This window comes from Meriones unguiculatus, chromosome 15 (genome assembly GCF_030254825.1).
Source record: "Meriones unguiculatus strain TT.TT164.6M chromosome 15, Bangor_MerUng_6.1, whole genome shotgun sequence".
Lineage (NCBI taxonomy): Eukaryota > Metazoa > Chordata > Mammalia > Rodentia > Muridae > Meriones > Meriones unguiculatus.
In genome coordinates this window covers 42,604,457-42,623,905 of record NC_083362.1, presented here as the reverse complement: position 1 = coordinate 42,623,905, position 19,449 = coordinate 42,604,457, and the positions used below count along the sequence as shown (strand labels likewise).

The following is a 19,449-nucleotide window of genomic DNA, read 5'->3' as shown; positions in this document are numbered from 1 at the left end:
TATCTGTACAGGAAAATTTAGTTTTTAGTGTCCTCTCTACGCCAAACGCGATTTTAATAATATATTTTTTTTCATCTTGACCACACCCCGTGTGGGTGACCCGTGTCACTGCCTTGTCCTTACAGATGGGGAAACTGAGGCATAACGCCCTCCCGACTCAGCTTCCCGGTGGGCTTTAGGAACAGACTGGTCTCCGTGACCTCAGCGGGTCCCCTTCATCTTCCGCGACGCCTCTAGGAATGCTCTTGTCCTTCGCTCCACAGCCTAAGTCGTCCTCCGCCCAGCCGCACCCGCCCCGCTCCGGAGCGCCGTCCTCAGGGAGGTCCGCGGGCCCGGGCCCGGCCGCTTGCTTCTCCCCACTTCCGCTCGGCCAGGCTCCCCGGTCCCCGACGTGCAGGCGGCCCCCAACCCAGCGCCCCCCAGCGCGGTGCGGGCAGATGCCGCCTCGGCGCCTAGCGGGCACGGCGGCGGCGCGGCCGGAGGTGAGCGGGCCGGGGACCGGGGCGACGCGGGGGAGGCGGGAGCCGGCGCGGGAGACGCGGGCGGCCGGTGCGCGGCTCGCGGGCGGCGCTTGGAGAGCGAGCGGGACCGGCTCCCGGGGCCCCTCCGAACGCGGGGAGACATGGCTCCGCGCGTCCCCGCCGCCGCCGCTGACTCGACACAATCGGCGGGTCGCGCGGCGTAACCGCGGGTGGGCGGCGGCGCCGAGCCGCCCAGGGGGCGCCGGGGGGTCGCGGCGCGCGGGGACGCCGGCTCCGGGGCGAGCCGGGGGCGGCTGCTGAGACGCTCGGCGGCCCCGGGGCGTGGGGTGGGCTCCGCGCCCGCCGCCGCCGCCGCCGCCGCAGCCCCGAGCTGCAAGCCACGCGGGGCGCGCGCTGGCGGCTCGCGGCGACTGCGGGGCGCGCGCCCGCCTCGGCAGGGTCCCCACCCGCAGCCCGTCTTGCCCAGGTAAGTGCGAGGCCCGCGCCCCGCGCCGGCGCCGCAGGTAGCGGGCGGTGGCTTTGTCTTGCTGGCTCGCGCCCTGGCGCGGTCATTCATTTGACATTCTGCCCCTGGAGCGCCGGAGACCGGCGCGGGACGCGCCTGCTGATTCGGTGATCCCCTGGAGCTGGGACTAGGGGGCTCGTGTGAGCATCGCTCGAGAGAGAGCAGGCTTCCTTTGCTTTCTGTTTGGAAGGTGCGGTGAGCATCCTTGGCTGGAGCCTGGGGCCTGGAGCGAACCCCGGGCTGCAGATTTACCCCTACGTTTGGGAGGACGCGCAGCTGCAGAGGTCTGGCTCCTTACGCCTTGCCTTCTCCGTTAGCGGTGCTCAGCTGCTTTTCGGTTATTATGGTTCATTTTAGGAAGACCGGCACAGGCACAGCTATTTCTTTTCCAGTTGGGAGTCTTTGGAGTCAGCACAGGGAGCTCACGAGTAGAGTTAACAGGGTTCAGTCGTTAATAAACTTGGAAAAGGACAGCGTCCGTGATTGTATGGACAGAGGTGCACAAGAGGCAAACTTCACCGCGGCCTTTAGCCTTTGTGGCTGAGATTTCTGCTTTGCTTTTCTAGAGTCATGCAAACACGGAGTTCTTGTACGTATGCTTTTGCCAAAGTGTAAAACTTGTTTTTTTCTTTTTCTTGAATACTTTTTTTTTTGTACTTTGTCATTTAGAAGAAAGATACAGTAGCCAATAGTCTCTTGTTAGAAACTGTGAAATTTGATGTGTTTGTTTGCCTTGTAAATAGGATTTTCTTCTTGCTGCTTCTCCTAGTCCCTGAAGGGCTCATTTCTTCTATTGCCTAGAGAGTCCGTCAGCCTCTCTCTCCCTCCCCCAACAGATGGCTTCATGTGCCAAGAGGTTATCTTTAAAATGTCATTCACGTTACTTACAAACAAAGCAAGCTTAGTTCTCAAGTTTGTGTCTGGAGTTACGAGTGCAAGGGGCCTAATCGGACGGGGATGTTATGGTGTGAAGATCTAGCTCTTACTAAGCTCTTTGGTCATCAGAAGATTCCTGCAGAGATTGTTTATGGAGTATGGGACAGATGGTGGCCCCAGCAGACAGGAGAAGCCAGGCAGAAAGGGACATTGTACTCTTTATTATCAGGAGGAGGAACAGGGTAGGTGAAAGGCGAGAAATGCATTTTTTGACCTCTTAAAGGAGACATGTAATCCTGCAGCCTAAATCATTTCTTCCTTTCTTCTCGATGTTTAAAAACTCGTCATTGAATCGTTTGTTTTGTAACTACATTGGTTCAGGTAAGACAGTTTAGACAGCAACACGGATGCCTTTGAACTTCAAAGCATCTGAACACTTTTTTGGGGAAAAATAGTCCTACTTCTCTTGGGCCTTGCACATATTTGGCACTTTGGACTCAGAATGTCTCCCAGCTGCCAGGACTTTAGTTTCACCTGCATCAGTTTGAACTTGTTTCTTTCCTGTCTCCTTGGCAGGTGGTTTGCTGACCTCCAGCATTTGCACCCAAACTCTCTCAACTATGGACATTATTCTGCTTCCATGGTGATGTCCCTGTCCCTACACATTTGCTTTGCTGTGCTCCCCATCACGGGTTGTGGTTCCTCTTGGCAGTGGGTCTTTGTGAAGCACTTTGGTGTCAGTGAGGAACCTGAAGTCATTCTGAATGTTAGGTTATCCAGCTGTAGGTTTTCTGCTTCCACCACTACTGGAGAGCTCATGCTCTAGACTGCAACTTGATCAAAAAGTGGCTTTCCTTTGTTATGAATGGGAGGGAAATATTGTAGTAAATTGATATTTATCAGCCCCAAGACTAAACTTAGTGATCAGATAGTGTCTGAGTGTGCTGAACAAGAGGCTTGAGATAAAGAATTTGACCCTGAAGCACCTGTGCATGTGCCCTAAGGAGGAAAACATCCATTCTTATTCTCTTTTCAGAGTCTTTGTTTTTGCACCACCGACCTCAGCAAATGAAAAAGAAACCCAAGTTTCTATACCACAGTTGAGGACAGATACGATGGCTTTTCTTCTTGGAGAGATGGTTTTGGGGCTCTGCCTGCTGTTGACTGTACTCTGTCATCAATGCAATGACCTGATACCTTAAATCCTTGCTACTAAATCTGTGAATGATGTCTGGGTCTTCATGAGGTGGCCATCTCTGTTGTGAATTGCTCCTTTAAAAGAAAATACACTTCTGGCTTGGGGCTTGCTCTGGACCTGGCCTGGCTTGTGCCCAGTGCTTGAATATCTGCCTCTTTACTGGAAATGGAGGAGGCAGTGGGACTCTGCCTGGTGTGTTGTTATTAGGCCTGGGTATGAAGTTTAGCTGCTTTAGCTGAGGTAGGGTTGCTTCATCCAGCCCAGGAAGCTGTTTGTGAAGGATAACCAGTCCTTCTGTTTGCCTGTGCTGGTGCCAGTTTGACACTAGAAACCTATATCCACCTTTAAAGGTGTGCGGGTGTGGACGATAATTTATGTGATCACTTTAGAAATTAAGGAGACTTGGCTATATTCAGCAGGCCCTCTCTCTCTTTTCTTTATTGGAGACAGGGGCTCATTGTATAGCCTAGGCTGGCCTTGAATTCAAGATCCTTTTGCTTTAGCCTCCTAAATACCAGGATTACAGGTCTGTACTATCATGCCTAGCTGACATCAGATTTCGAGTCTTGTTTAATGTCAGTATTTTATTTCTTAAATATACAATAAGAAAATAAGAAAACATTTGAACCTGAAAAATACATAAGGAAAAGACATGGCAGGGAATAGAAAAGAATGGGCTAGCTTGACCTATTTGCACATGTAGACAGAAGCTATGCTAAGTCACGAAGTCTCTGTTGTGGTCCTAAGCCCCTATTACTGTCTTCAAGACAACTAGAATTACCTCTCATCCTTTACTTAAGACTGACACAAATTACGATGGCCCCTGTGACTTGGGAGGACAGTTACTCTAAAACTTGCTCGTAGACTGAATGTTTACATGGTGCTCACACACATGAATGCCTGTTTCGCCGTCTAATGTTAGACACAGTCCTTGGATATTTACTGAGAGTCCAGAACACAAACGCTTCTGTGTAGTCCTGGCTCCACATTCTTGTACTTTGGACAAGAGGACAATAGGAGAGCTTTTGTCTTCTGTACTCTTCTCTCTCCAGTTGGATTTTGGTTTCAGCTTTTTACACAGGGAGCACATAAGAAAATATTTGGTGCATCTGACGTTCTGTACAATTTTTTTGTGCAGGCAACCTGATGTGGGCGTGGGCTTTGTATATATGAAGTTTGTGGTACCTGCTTCTGTGACCTTTGCTTAAAAAAAAAAGTCTAACAGTTCACTTCTAGTGCTGGCCAGTAACTATTTATTATGGTTGTTTCCTTTCCAGCACTCAGTCTACCAAAGTCCTCAAGAGCTTGGTCAGCATGTCTGAATAAGAATAAAATATATTTATGTCTCTTATAAATAGGATGACTAAGTAATTTTTTTTTCAACCAAGGACGTTTTTGAGAGTAAAATGTGTTACCAATCGGCAGGAGCAACCAAGCCAACCAACTGGACTAGGTCAGGTTTCTAAATTACATTTCTTGTTGCTATGATCAAATATCCGACTTATGGAAGGCAGGGTTTGTTAGGTTTATAGTTAAAGGGAGCATAGCCCATCCTGGCATGGAAGATGGATGGTTAGATTGGATCCACAGACAGGAAGCAGAGAGAGATGAATACTCCTGTTCATTAGTTAGGCTGAGACCCCGGCCCATGGATTTTTCATTCTATTGAGGGCTAGGAGACAGATAATAAGTCAAAGAAATAAAAAAAAAGTTATGTAACATGGGAGAGTGGGGGAAAATGTGGTAAAGTGTGCCTCATGGAGAAAGTGACCCCAGGCAGAGACTTCAAAGGAAGGAGAAGAGGTTGCTTGTACACACAACGGAGAGGTTTGCAGGTAGAGGGAACAGTCAGCACAAACATCCAGTCATGGGGGGGGGGGTATGTGGATATCCAGGGGGGAGGAGGGAAGGGCAAGGGATCTACAGTTAGCTCAGAGAAGTATCATGGAGTGGGAAAGTTTGTGTAGGGCCCCGAGATAGGGGAGTAATTATAATTTCAGCAGGAATTCTATCCTATTTTCTTAAAAAAAAAAAACCAAAACAACATTTTAACATTTGTTTTTATTGCATGTGTATGGGTCTTTGGCCTGCATGCATGTCTGTGCACCACATACATGCTGTGCTTTGGGAGGCCGTGAGAGGGGGTCAGATCCTCTAGGACTAGAGTTAGAGGTGGTTGTGAAACACTATTTGGGTCCTGGGAATCGAACCCAGATCCTCTGGAAGATCAACTGGTGTTTTTTTTTTTTTAATTTTAATTTTTTTATATTAATTACAGTTTATTCGCTTTGTATCCCAGCTGTAGCCCCCTTCTTCATTCCCTCCCAATCTCACCCTGCCTCTCTTATCTCCTCCCATTCCCCTCTTCAAGTCCAGTGATAGGGGAGGTCCTCCTCCCCTTCCACCTGACCCTAGCTTATCAGGTCTCATCAGGACTGGCTGCATTGTCCTCCTCTGTGGCCTGGCAAGGCTGCTCCTTCCACAGGGTGGTGGGGGTGGTCAAAGAGCCCACCACTGAGTTCATGAAAGAGACAGTCCCTGTTCCCATTACTTGGGAACCCACTTGGATACTGAGCTGACATGGGCTACATCTGAGCAGGGGTTTCTAGGTTATATCCATGAATGGTCCTTGGTTGGAGTATCTGTCTCAGAAAAGACCCTTGTGCCCAGATATTTTGGTTCTGTTGCTCTCCTTGTGGAGCTCCTGTCCCCTCCAGGTCTTACTATCTCCCCCTTCTTTCATAAGATTCCCTATACTCTGCCCAAAGTTTGGTTATGAGTCTCAGCATCTTCTTTGATATACTGTTGGGTAGAATCTTTCAGAGGCCCTCTGTGGTAGGCTCCTGTCCTGTTTCCTGTTTCCTCCTTCTTCCAATGCGCATTCCGCTTGTCTTTCTGAGTGAGGATTGATCGTCCTACCCAGGGTCCTCCTTCTTGCTTAGCTTCTTTCAACTGGTGTTTTTAACTGTGTAGCCATCTCTCCAGTCCCCCATTATATTTTTGTAAAATGTGTCATAATATAAAGATTGTATTCATGCTTCAAAGACTCCTATGTTTTGTTAAGGTCCATTTCATGTTTAATATACATTCTATATTATTTGTTTGGTTTTTAGTTGTTAAAGTATGTTTTACTGGTGCTCTTTGCTCCATTTCCATGTGTGTGTAGCTAGGACTTCATGTATGTTAGACAGTCACTCTACCATAGAGCTGCATTCCAAACCCATACTATTGCTATTATTAAGTTGTATTTATGTTCCATAAAATTTGACTCTTCGTTCAAAAATAGTCCACAGAAGTGTAACCATAGTGATGAAAATACAGGTTGGGCATACTCAATTTGAACTCGGAAATTCAAAATGCTTTAAATATAAAATATTCTGAGCAGTGCATGATTCTTCGAGTGGGGAGTTCTATACCATGAAGCGGTTAGGGATGATGCAAATGCCATGCTCCAGTGTGCCGTCGGCATGTCTAGGGGAATCTCGATGGAGATAGAAAATGGGACTCTCTGTGCGTTAAAACCCAGGAATCTGTGTAGTGCGTATGGAAGTATGACAACCTGAAAGCAATTTTATTACTGGATTCACCATCCATTCATTCTTTATCTCTGTTGGGACCAGCTCTTTAATCAAGCCTGTTATGAAACTGCGCCCAACAACAGTGGCATGAAGCCATGGCTGTTTTTATGTCATTTTCAAACAGCACAGTGGCTTCTCTGTCACGCCATTGAAGCTTTCCGGGACGGCACATCATCATGCTTCTCTCACAGATTCTGTGTTTCACTGCTGATAGTGGTGGGAGACCACAACTCCAGCGGTCTCATTGGAGCGCTCCTGCCGTGAGAACAAGCATGGGAATCTCATTGAGGAGACATTCGGAAAATCAGCGGGAAGTTAAGGAAGGCCATTCTCCTGGGAAACCAGAAGTTTTCAACGGGATTTTTTTGTGAAATGATGTGGTTGGCTGCTGTATCATATCACTGGACTAGAGTGTGGAAGAGTGATCGCAGTCAGGTACAAGGATAGAAGGTATTCTGTTTTGTGGTTGGGTGAAACCATGACAGAGACCATGTCATGCAGAGGATGAATCAGCTTCTGGCATTAGTTCAGAGAGGAGTGCTTGGTGATGACTTTTCTGTTTATCACCCAGAACTTGGGCTCTAAGGGAGAAGGTCTGCCTTTTGGTTAGCCTCCATTTTTGAGATTAGAAAAGATGCTTGCAGGGCATGGGCGGAACACTGGTTTAGGTACACACGAGAATGTGGTGGCTTTAAAAGCTTTTCTGTGTGTGCGTGTGTTTGCACCATGATGCACACGTGGAGGTCATGGGACAAATGAAGTGAGTTCTGTCTTTCCATCCTTATGTGGGCCCCAGAGAACAAACCCAGGTTGCCACATATTTGCATGACAGGCATCTTTGCATTTTTGTCCTGTGATCTGTTCTTGCTAGCTGAGCAACGTGAAGCCTTTGTGACAGAATATTGTAGCTAGGAGCCAACCACCGCTACCAGTTCCCAGGGAACATGCAGCGCTGTCTCACCTTGAGGAAACGCTGAAACAATGCATAAAGTTCATGGCTGCAGCCGAATTGTGATCCCTGAACTTACGATGTGCTGGGCAACTGAAGGGCAGTGAGTGTAGATAGTTCTCCATGCTGAATAGGGGGTGGGTGCTTGTATGATATGGGGGTGAGATGCATGCTTAAGAAAGTCTTCGTTACGATGTTGCTGAGAACTGACTCCTGTTCTGTCAAGGGCATATCTCAATAATATACTTTTCTCACTGTGAAGCATGGCAAGGACAGGAAAAGAAGAGGGGATTGCTAACAATTAGAATGGCACACCACAGGCTTCCAATGAATTAATTTTACTAGCGTTGAACGTCTGCAATGACCCCAAAGAGTTAGGAAAGTGATATTTTCAGACATGGATGGTCTTCCGAGTGGTACACAGTATTTTCCAGTGAGCCACTGGAAGAATAGGTGTTCAAACAAACAGAACACAGAACTGGCTTATTGTGGCGATAAAGAGATGAAGAAAAGGATAGTTGCTATTGGAGAGCAGGTAGAGAGCTGTGGTGGAAGGAACCCCACCACTAATTTAGGAGGTGGGAAGCGATGCAGGTAGAAAGTGGGGACTGCCATAAATGAACAGGACCTTTCCCATGCCTGTGTTTTACTGTTTTTCTTTGGAGAAATGGACTTGATGCCCTGTGTTTCAGGACGTGGTCTGTGGTCTTTGGCCTTACCTACAAATGACGAATGATCACCATTGGTCTTATTATGGGGCTGGATTTTCTCTGTGTATGCCTCCCCTCGTTCTCCCTTTATTCTCATTCATCACTCCCCTCCCTCTCTTCCTCTGTTTAGCCTAGAGTTGGCATCTTTAAGGTAAAAAAGACTTTCCAAGATCTTACCCTGAATTTTATCATGTTTGGATGGTGCTGTCCAGGGCAAGAGAGCAAAGAGCTTCCAGGAAGGGAAGTATGTGCTTTCCTTACTCCAGCTAGCAGGGAGTGAGACCTGTGAGAGCTGAGAACCAGGGATGCCCAGGACAGCAGAGCACTCCATTCGTCCATCTGAGGGAGCGAGTAGGCTGTTCCTTGTGTTTATAGAGACGTGGGTACACCCGTAGTCTTTTCCAGCATGTGAGGAGAGTGGCTGGAGTGGCACAGATACGGCTGATGTGTAGAGGAAAATGGGAACTTTTGTCTGGCAGGTGAGGAAAATCTGGAAAGGACCCAAGAGACAAACTGTTAACTGCAAAGAAATGCCTCCTCAGTGTTTGCTAAGGGTGCTCACCAGGTTCTCGGGAGGTTGGTCCTGTGCTTCTGTCACACAGAACTCTGACTTACTCCCCTGGGTCTCCTGCCAGCCCATGAATAGTCCAGACTCATCCTCCCTCTGTGCTTTTGCCGAAGGAAGGACCTGGATGCCTATCGATTCTCCTTTCTTGTATGTCTGCAGTTGCCATTTGTTACACAATTGAAGAATAAAGGTTTTCATTTTCCTCCCATTCTGAACAAACTCACTCTTTCACAGACATTCCTAGAATGCAAAGTAGCTTCCTAGGCCAGTGATTGATAGCAAGGGTGGGGATGAGGTATGGGCATCAAATGAGGGGGGCGAGGGGAGGGAGTTCAGTTAGACCTTTTCCTCTTTGATACTGATGTTTACCTTCTTGGTTCCATTGCTGTTACTTATTTATTAGCAATTAAGATTTAGTCATTTTGCTGTTTTGGGGGATTGTTTCCCATTAGTGTTTTCGCTGTCTACACTTGTGATCAGTGTGAGCATCTGGAAGTCTGGCCAGTGTTCTGTATAATGCCCAGTATTGATCACATAGAGAATATGCAATAGCCAGTGTCCAGTAGCTGAAGGAACCATCTGTTTCTTCCTTGTGGCTCTTTAGAAGAGGCAACTATTTATGTAAATCAGATGTTAAGTTGGCACTGAATGCTAAAAGGTGAGCATCCTTGTATTTTAAAAACAGAATGTGACTTGGAGGTCTAATTCATTTGCATAACTTTCTCTCAGAAACCTTCCATTGTAAGCCTCTTGGCTCCTTGCTGTTGAAAGCAGTGTAGCTCACAGCTAGCAGTGTCTGCATCACTGTTGGGCTCTCTACCAGCCTACTGGATTAGAATCTGCATCTTGCACACGTTAAATATTTCCTTTACTTTAGCTTTACTTGTAACTCACATATAAAACACAATTGTACATACGGCAGGGTAACATGTTTTGAAGCACATACATTGTGTGATGTTTAGGTAAAGTCAAACCTACCTATTTCGGCAGTTATTTTTTGAAACATTTAAAAAATGTTTAAACATTTCCTGTTTTGAGAATTTTATACACAAATACACGGTATTTGCAAAATATTTACCTCTCCTGTCCCCTCTTCCAATTCCTCCTGTGTTGCCCTGCTACAGTCTTTTCCCAAATTCCTATCTTCTTCTATATTACACAGGCAGGCAGATAGATATCGGACAGACAGACAGACAGACAGACACACACACACAAACACACACACGAAGCATGTGAGCAAACAACCTACCGAGCCCAGCTAATGTTGCAGTATGTACATGGGTTTAGGTCCGACCACTTAGGCTTGGGTGACCTCACAGGGAGATCATCCCTAAAAGAAACTGCCTCTCCTTCCTAAGCAGCTACGGACTGCCCTTCAGCTGTCACAGCTACTCATAGCTCTTCAACTATGGGGTGGGGGTGTGCTTGTGAGCCTTTCCCCTACCCATGGTGTGGGCTTCTACAGGTCTTGTGCAGGCAACTGTATTCTTGAGAGTTCATGGATACAACATCCCTTTCGTGTTTTCAAGATGAGAACGTCTCATCTTGTGGCAGTCCTCTTGGCCCCTGGTCCTTGCAGCCTTTCCTTACAGTGTGTGTGTTTGTGTAAGTGGTTACTTGTTCTGCTTCGTCCCCTGGGCCTTCAGTGTAGGGAATATGTTGCAGATGCCCCGTTTGGGGCTACACACGCCTCAGTTACTCGCTTTATGTACTCTGCCCAGTTGTGGTTCCCTGTAACAGCCCTCATCTGCAGCAAAAAGGAACTTCTTTGATCAGGGTGGGTGAGAGCTAGTTATCTGGGAATATAAGCATAAGTATTTATAAGGCAGTTAGAAAGCCTATTAATCTAGTACAATAGTAGTAGCGATTCTTTCCTTTAAGGTCTAGGACGTCGCTAGCTGCAAGTTCTTGCCTAGGTTTATAGTACCAGACATAAATTCTCTCCTATTGAATGGTTCTTAAGTCCAGTAAGACAGTGGTGGTGTCACTATGACACAGTTGGGCTTATGTATCTAGACAGTTCATGCAGTTTCTAGGATTTAGAGATGGGTGGAGTTGTTGATTACTTTTCTCCCCTGGCACTTACATGGGATCTTCTGATTGTACTTAGGAAGAGAATTTCCTGGTCAGTACCCGCCTAGCTCTTCTAGGCTCTATGACTGAGGTGTGTGGTGGCTTCAGCAATAGGGGTCTCCCCAAGTTCTGGCAGACAGGTTACTGTGACATGCAGTGAGCCCACTGTTTAATAACTCCAGATCTAACTCTTAGAGTTTACAAATTGTTGATCAGCCTTTCCCACCGCTCCCTGAACCCTTCCCAGCGTCTGGTGACTGTCACCCTACTCTCAATTCTATGCTGTTAGCTCTTGTAGAGTCTACATGTGAGGAAGATCATGCAGTTTTATTTATCTATTCCTAAGTACTTTCTAGGCTTAGCTTATTTCACTGCACACAATGATTTCTAGGTCCATATATGTTGCCACAAATGATGGTATTTTATTCTTTCTGTAGCCACATAGTGCTTCTTGATTAGGAACCACATTTTTTTAATTCATTCATCAGATTATGAATACTCTAGTTGTTTATATTTCAGTATTAGAAATTCTAGATTATGTGGTAGCTCTTTTCAGTTTTAGAATAAGTCTTCATATGGCTTTTCATGTGCAAGGCTTCCCTCTTTTAACACATTTTCACCAGCACTTGTCGTCTTTAAACTTTTCTTCATACAATTTTGATTATGTTTTTCCGTTTTCCAACTTCTTCAAGATCCTTCCCACTTCCCGACCCATGCAACTTCATCCCCACCCCACCCCTCTGTGTGTGTGTGTGTGTGTGTGTGTGTTTGTGTGTTTGCAGTGCTCATGTGTATGTACCCATGTGTGTGTATGGAGGCTACAGGTTGATGTGGTGTCTTGTCTATTGTTTTCCACATTATTTTTCTGTGAGTGCACCTCGAACTGAACCTAGAGCTCACTGGTTGAGCTGTCCTGGCTGGGTACCAATCCCCTCAGATCCTTCTGTTTTATCTGCCTGCGGTGGGGGTGGGGTGGTATTAGAGGTGTGTGGCGCTGTGCCCAGCTTTTTCACTGAAGCCCCTGCTAGTTCCCTTTTAAATTTATTGATGTACAATTTTCCTTAATGACTATCAATTCACATCCCACTGACAGTGTAGAAAGGTTCCATTTTTATCCATATTCTTAAAATTAAAAATTACATTAGAGAGAGAGAGAGAGAATATGCACATCCATGTGTATGCAGAGATTGGAAGACAACTGTGGGAACGGGTTCTCTCTTGCTACCATGTATGCCATGTGTGACGAACTCAGGTTGTCATACTTGGTGGCAGTCACCTTTGCTTGTTGGACCATCTTGTCAGCCCCTTTCCCTCTATACTCTTGTGTGCTATTGCTACCTTTTTGATAACAGCTACTCTCATAGGTAGGAGGTGATTCTTCCCTGTGGATTTAACTGAAGACAATGATATATATTTTTTCATGTACTTATTGTTCATGTGTGTGTGTGTTTTGGAGACTGTCTATTTAATTTTTCTTTTGGTGCCTTTCAAATCTGATGAGTTGTATCTTCTGCTGTTTAGTTGTGTGGGTAGTTGATGAATTTGGGGGCATTAATCATTTTGTCAAACACATGGCTGTCTTTTGACTCTACTGCCCTTGTTTGCAGAAGTTTTGAATTTGATGTCACCCACTTGTCTCATTATAATGGGTTTGTGCTTTGGTATTAGACCTGAGGCTGTTTCCCAGAACAGTGCTTTACTGCAGAAGTTTCATGCTTTCACATCCTAGGATTAAGTCTTGAATCCTTTTTGAGTAGTTTTTGTACATGATGTGAGATAAAGGTATAGTTTCGTTCTTCTGTATGAACATCCAGTTTTCCCAGCACCATTCATGGATGACATTGTGATGCCCACATTGGCTTTGTTAAGTTTGTACCCAACACTTCTGTGATTGCTCAAGATCTGTGGTTTCGTCTGAATTTTACAGTTGTTTTCCGTCTCTGTGAAGAATGCTCTTGGGAGCTGGGCATGGTGGTTCCTGCCTGTCTCTGAGCATGTGGGAGTCAGTGAAAGAAGATGAAGGTCACCCTGGGCTACACAGTGAATTCCAAGCTGGCTTAGATGAAGAGTCTCAAACAAAACAAAACAAAAACGAGAGCACAAATTCTATTGGGGCTTTCCAAATTGCCTGAAATCTATAGAACTCCTTGGGTAGTGCGGGCATTTAAACAATATTAATTCTTCTAGTCTACACCTGTGAGGTGTCTTAGAAACATGTCTTCTTCGGCTTTACTCTTTAATGTTTTATAATTATCAGTGTGAAATCCCGTATCTTGTTAGTCAAATTTATTCCTAAGTACTTTGTTTTTGTTCTTATTGTAAAGTCTGTGTGAGCATATATAATCAGGTCCTCTGTGAGCAGAGATAATTTCACTCTCATTTCTATGTTGGATTCCCTTCTCTCCCCTCTCACCCCTCCCTTTCTCACCTTCTTCCTCCTTTCTTTCCTTCCTTCCTTCCTTCCTTCCTTCCTTCCTTCCTTCCTTCCTTCCTTCCTCTAATTTCATTTATTCTATGCTAAATTTATTTCCATGCTGTAAGTTTTTGTTTCTTCTGTTCTTTTTATTCTATGCCAGCTCCTCTCCTGGTTTAGGAATAGGTTGTTCTTTTTCTCTGAGGATCATCTCAATGTGGCAAGGGAACTTGTGGGTTAAGCCCATAGAACATCTGGGCTGTTTTCATCACCTGCACATGTCTACTGGCTAGATATATCTAAATCCAAACCCTCCGTTACTCTGAAATTTTAGGTATTTGGTGCAAATATTCAACAAGTTTTCTGTGTCCCTGAGACTATGTCCAGTGAGAGAGCACACCCACCAACCCTACCATTGCCTGTCAGAATGCCACTTATTTCTTCTTTAAATGACCCTTGGAGTTACTTGGAGACTTTTCACATATGCATGATGGCCCAGGCAGTTTCCCCAGTGTTCTTAAAGAGAACCCAAGATATGAACTTTTTGATTCCTATGATTTTGTGGGATCTTCTGGACCAAGATACTGGTGAACCATTTCACATGTCACTTCAGGCCATTTGTTGGAAGAGAAAACAATCTCTTTCTCTTGTTTTATTGCTCTCCTTTGCCTGCCTCTTGTTTGCCACAACTGGCATTGTTGCTGCGGGAACTCATACGGTGTTAAATGCCTGCAGTGACTGTTTTTAGACATGTATTTGCAATCCTTTCCCACTGAGTGGGCACTGAGTCATGTTTAACAAAGACAGGTCTGGAGAATAGGTCTTTTCCAGATACCGGCCAGGTCAAATGACGGCAGTTCCCTGTAATGCCCAGCCACTTTGAGAAGCCTCAAGCCTGTTCTCTCTAGTAGCTGCCAGGGTACTGTTTTCCATAGTTGTCATGGCTGTCAGGTCCTGCCTGCAAGGGTGCCATGAGACTGTTGCCTGAGTGCTGGAAACAGGACAGATTATAAAAAGCCAGAAAGCACCATCCTATGACACAGCCATTTCTTCTTGAATCAAGCGTTCCCCTGCTGTCAGTTTCCAGAGCTGTGAAATGTTGCTCTGGGAAAGATGTTGGGGTGGTATTCTTGGTGCCATGGACCAACACATTCCTGGAGGTACATACCCCCTCCACACCCCAAACTTTAAAGTGACCATAACTGTATTTATTATTATTATTATTACTAGATTTTAAAACAAGGACTTTTGTTTTTTTGCCACCTTTTACATCTTTGTGCCCTCTTCTTGTTCACTCTTTGCAGTGGTCTCATTTCTTTTCTTTTTTAGCCCACATGTAGGCGGATGGTTTGGAGATAGCATCATGCTATGTTGCTCAGGCTGGTCTCCAACTCTTAGGCTCAAGGGAGCCCCTCCCACATGCCCTTCCCACCTGCCCCACCCACCTGCACTATGAGTAGCTGGGACTATGGCGAGACCCCTCTGTGCTCACTAGAAAACATGAGCTGTGGCAGAACACGTGGGTCTTTGCTCTAGTTGCTAGAACAACATAGTATAGATTAGTGGCTTAAACACCAACTATTTGTTTCTCTTCATTTTGGAAGTTAGAAGTCCAAGGTTAGGGTGCCAGCATGTTGGGGAGGGGGTGGTAAGGCCGCTTTATCCTGGTGACAAACAGCTGTCTTTCTGCAGTGTCTTTGCTTGCCTGAAAAGAAACTAATTGGCCCTATTCTATTCATGAAGCTTCCAAGCTCCTACCCTTATGATCTAATTACTTCTAAGGGGCCCTCCTATCAATAATGACACAATGGGCCCAATATTGTCACAATGGGACAATGAGAGTAGAGTTTTAATATAGAACTCCAGGGAGGCACAATTCAATTTATTGCAACACATAATATAAATGTTACCAGTTTATCCCCCCCTTTTTTTTTTCCTCCTTGAGAAAGGGTCTCACCATATACCTTTGGCTGTAGACCAAGATGGCCTCAAACTCACAGATATCTCCTGCTTCTGCCTTGAAGCAGCACTCCCGGCTGCCTTACCCATTTTTAAATGTACAGTGAAGCAATTAAAACATTTCCTATTGTGTGGAACCAATTACTAGTCTCTTTTCACCTGGCCAAGTTGAAACTCTGTTCCCCCTAAACAAATAGTTTTTAAACAAAATCTCAAATGTTTGATTTTACCAGTACAGGCTCAGGAGCCAGATTCTTGGAGGAAAGCCTACTAGCTCAGAGAGGCAGAGAAAGTACCCAGTTAACTTTCTAACTCAGCCAATGTCCCAGGATGTAAAAGCTCCTTCTTTTTTCTCTATGCTACCTTAAAAACCCTTTGAACTAAAAGTCCCTTCTTTCTACTTCCTGTGTGTCTATCTGTCCTCTGGACTTCCTCTCACTGCTTTTTTTTTTCTATGTTTACTCCCTGTCAACTGGTTGTTTGCTCTGCCTTTTGACATATGGTGACATTATTAATCCTGGGTACAAAAAGCTCTTGGGATTAAAGGTGTGTGCTAGGGCTGAGCCACACCATATCTAAAAACAGGTTTTTCCAGTGTACAATCCTGGGGGTCTCAGTGTGAGCAAATGTCCTGCAACACAAATCTACCATTTTCCCTTCTTTCACTCTTTAGTAACTTTGATTTTTGTTTTCTTCGTAGTGGGTACATATGTGTGTACATGAGTGGGCAAGAAAGGATCTCACCTTGACTTTTGACGAAGTATTTCTTACTGGTTTGGAGTGTGACAAGTAACTTTCCTGAATAAGCTGTACCTTTCCCCCCATCTCCCACCTGGTTTGAGACAAGAGCCTTATGTATCCCAGGCTAGCCTAGAACTCACTGTATACCCATGGATGACCTAGAATTCCTGGCTCTCTTACCTCTCCCACCCAAGTTCCAGGTTTACAGGCATGTGTGTTCACCTCTCCAATTCCATTTTCTGTGCCTGTGAATTTGGTTAACAGAGATAGCTTACGTAAGTGCAGTATTTGTCATTGTGTTTTTAGCTTATTTCATTTAGCATAATCCTTTATAATGTTTGTCCATGTTGTAAAGTGTCATGTTTCCTTTTTTTAAAAAATCGTAATTCAAGAGGTTGAACTCCCAGCCTTGTGTGTGGAAGTCTAGTACTCTACCTCTACGCTACATTTCTAGCCCTTTTACTCCCTTTCATTTTAAGACTGAGTAGTATTCAGGTGTGTGAAAGCACACTTTGTTTCTCCAGCATCCATTTTGGGACACAGGTTGTTTCCACCTTTAGTTGTTGTGAATAATGTTTCCATGAACAGGGATTATACACATGTATTTGAGACTCTGCAAGGGAACATCTACAGAAGCATCCAGCTTGATGATGATGATGATGATGATGATGATGATGATGATGATGATTTTAGTAGGCTAGTTAATGCAGCCATCACATTCTGCTGTGGAAGAATGCATCTCTTAGTAGGCGGGACTAAGCATCCTTTTGTGGTTGTTTCTGGACATTAGAGGTTACTTCACTTGTTTTATTTTTCAGTTAAACTTTATGTGATAAAGTTTGTTCGTGTTAGCAAATGAATAAATCACAGAGATAAACATAATCTGACCTCTGATTCCTGGTTAAATTAAATTGCCATCTTTGTATTATTTTGACCAAATAAAGAGAATAAAGATAAAAATGATTGCAGTTCTTTTGAGTAAGCAGCTAATAGCATTTCACAGTTTAAATTTCTCTGACGAATTAGCAGGTTGTCAGGACCCGTGTTGCAGGAGGCTGTTGTAGTCATGGAGGGAGAGGCAAGTATGCAGACATGTGTTACTTGTAAGCATAGCACTCTTTTTATTTTTATTTTTTGAACTTATAAAGGAAATGTTTATTTTGGCTTACAGATTCAGACATTTCTGTCCAAGGCCATCTGGTTCCATAACTTTAGGGCTGAGAGTAGACAGAACATCTAAGCAGCATGGATGGGCAATAGAGAAGAGTTTTCATCTCAGTAGTGTTTGTGGAAGAGGGGACAGAGAAAAGAGGAAGAGGGGAGGAGAGGAGAGAGAAAATACAGTGTAACAGGATATATCATTCAAAGGCATATGGTCCTCTATGATCTACTTTCTCAGACTGGATCCTACTTCCCATTATCCCATTCAGATGAATTCATCAATGAATTAACCCATTGATAAAGTTCTCATGATCAAGTTACCTATCAAGGCCCCCACCTCTACATACTGCTATAGTGAGGATCAAACCTTTAAATCTGCATTTCCAGGGTACATTTCAGATCCAATCTACCATCATGACAGTTCATCCTATTTGTAGACTTTGTGGACTTATATTTAAGAAAAGGCTTAAAGAGGACACATATTTCTTGCTCCACTATGTCTGGCAAGACAAAGGGATGACTTTGTCCTTGAAGTGTGTGGCGGCTTGGGAGTCTAATTTAAGGATAATACTTTAAAGATAAAGTCTTCTTGCAATTTGACATCTGGTCTGAAGCTGTTGACTAGAGTGTTTACACATGGTTTCTTTTTTTTATTTTGTATTTTTATTTTATTAATTACACTTTATTCACTTTGTATCCTCCCTGTATCTCCCTCCTTCCTCCCCTCCCAATCCCTCCCTCTGTCCCCCTTCTCCACCCATACTCCTCCCCAAGTCCACAGATAGGGGAGGTCTTCCTCTCCTTCCTTCTGATCCTAGCCTATCAGGTCTCATCAGTAGTGGCTGCATTGTCTTCCTCTGTGGCCTGGTAAGGCTGTTCCCCCTTCAGGGGTGGTGATTAAAGAACCAGCCACTGAGTTCATGTCAGAGACAATCCCTGTTCCCATTACTGAATGGCCGTGGGCTACATCTGCGCAAGGGTTCTAGGTTATCTCCATGCATGGTCCTTGGTTGGAATATCAGTCTCAGAAAAGATTCTGTGCCCAGATTTATTGGTTCTGTTGCTCTCCTTGTGGAGCTCCTGTCCCCTCAAGGTCTTACTATCTCCCCCTTCTTTCATAAGATTCCTTGCACTTTGCCCAAAGTTTGGGCAAATGTGTCTCAGCATCTGCTCTGATAACCTGCAGGGTAGAGCCTTTCAGAGGCCCTCTGTGGTAGGCTCCTGTCCTGTTCCCTGTTTTCTCCCTCTTCTGATGTCCATCCTCTTTGCTTTTCTGAATGGGGATCGATCATCTTAGCCAGAGTCCTCCTTCTTGATTAGTTTCTTTAGGAGTACAGATTTTAATATGTTTGTCCTGTATTATATACCTAATATCCACGTATGAGTGCGCATATACCTCACACATAAGCGTAGCACTCTTATGGGTAGCATAAATTATGGAGGTCGCATAAATGGTGAGACACAGGGTGAGAGGCTTACAGGTTGGGCTCACAGAGACTTGCTGCTGTTACAGATTGTTGCCCTAAGGTTCGAGTGATGCCCGTTTCCCAAGAAAATTCAGAAGTAGCATTTATTTAAAGTCTTCTTATTTAAAAAAAAAAAAAAGAAGAGGACAAATAACTTAAAAAAAATTTTTTAAACATTTAATCTGTCTGCCCAAGTACAGCCAGAATTAGAAATGCCAAGCTGCTTTTCTAATTCCGAATGGAGTCAAGACGTTTTTTGAATTCAGAGTAGCTGGTTTGATCACAACATAAGTGATCATGGTAACCTGAGAAATTGAACTGAAAGTTTTGTGAACTAATTTCTCATGTTGGAAAGGACCACAGCAGCCCCCAGTGTCTCCAGTTTATTTCCTAGTTAAGAAACCAGGGCACTGAACGGCGACGACTTTCTGTGTCATGTCTGCTAAGCTGTTGGCATGACATAAAACAAGGAGCTGGTCTTCCCAGCTCCTCTTGCTGGGAGATGAACCGTGGGCCTCATGGACATTTGAACTGTCTCCCCAGCTTTCCTCAGTACTTTTTGGGTCATTTCTTAGTGTGGGTTATGTATATGTGGTACTTTCCATCCACTATTTCCTGTGGTCATCACACCTCCAAATAACCGAGTTCCAAAGAAGTTCATAGCTTAAGTTCACACAGCTGGCTATCAAGGGGTGCCTTGTCTGTTATAATTTCTCCTACAGCCTGGACAGTTGGGAGTAATAATTACATTGGTGTGGCAGGCGCCATTG

General features: G+C 44.8%; 1 protein-coding gene across 3 annotated transcripts in view; it reads left to right on the top strand.

The window, feature by feature from the left end:
- The first annotated feature begins 345 nt into the window (after positions 1-345).
- The window catches only part of Hecw2 (HECT, C2 and WW domain containing E3 ubiquitin protein ligase 2), a 349,936-nt gene continuing 330,832 nt past the window's right edge, over positions 346-19,449 (top strand). The window contains exon 1 of one of the 3 annotated variants that reach the window (XM_060368357.1): positions 346-482. The gene's annotated coding sequence lies outside the window, so the exon portion shown is untranslated. Of the gene's footprint in view, positions 483-847; positions 949-1,068; positions 1,178-19,449 lie in introns of those variants that run through there. The other 2 variants (XM_060368358.1, XM_060368359.1) reach the window with 2 other exon arrangements.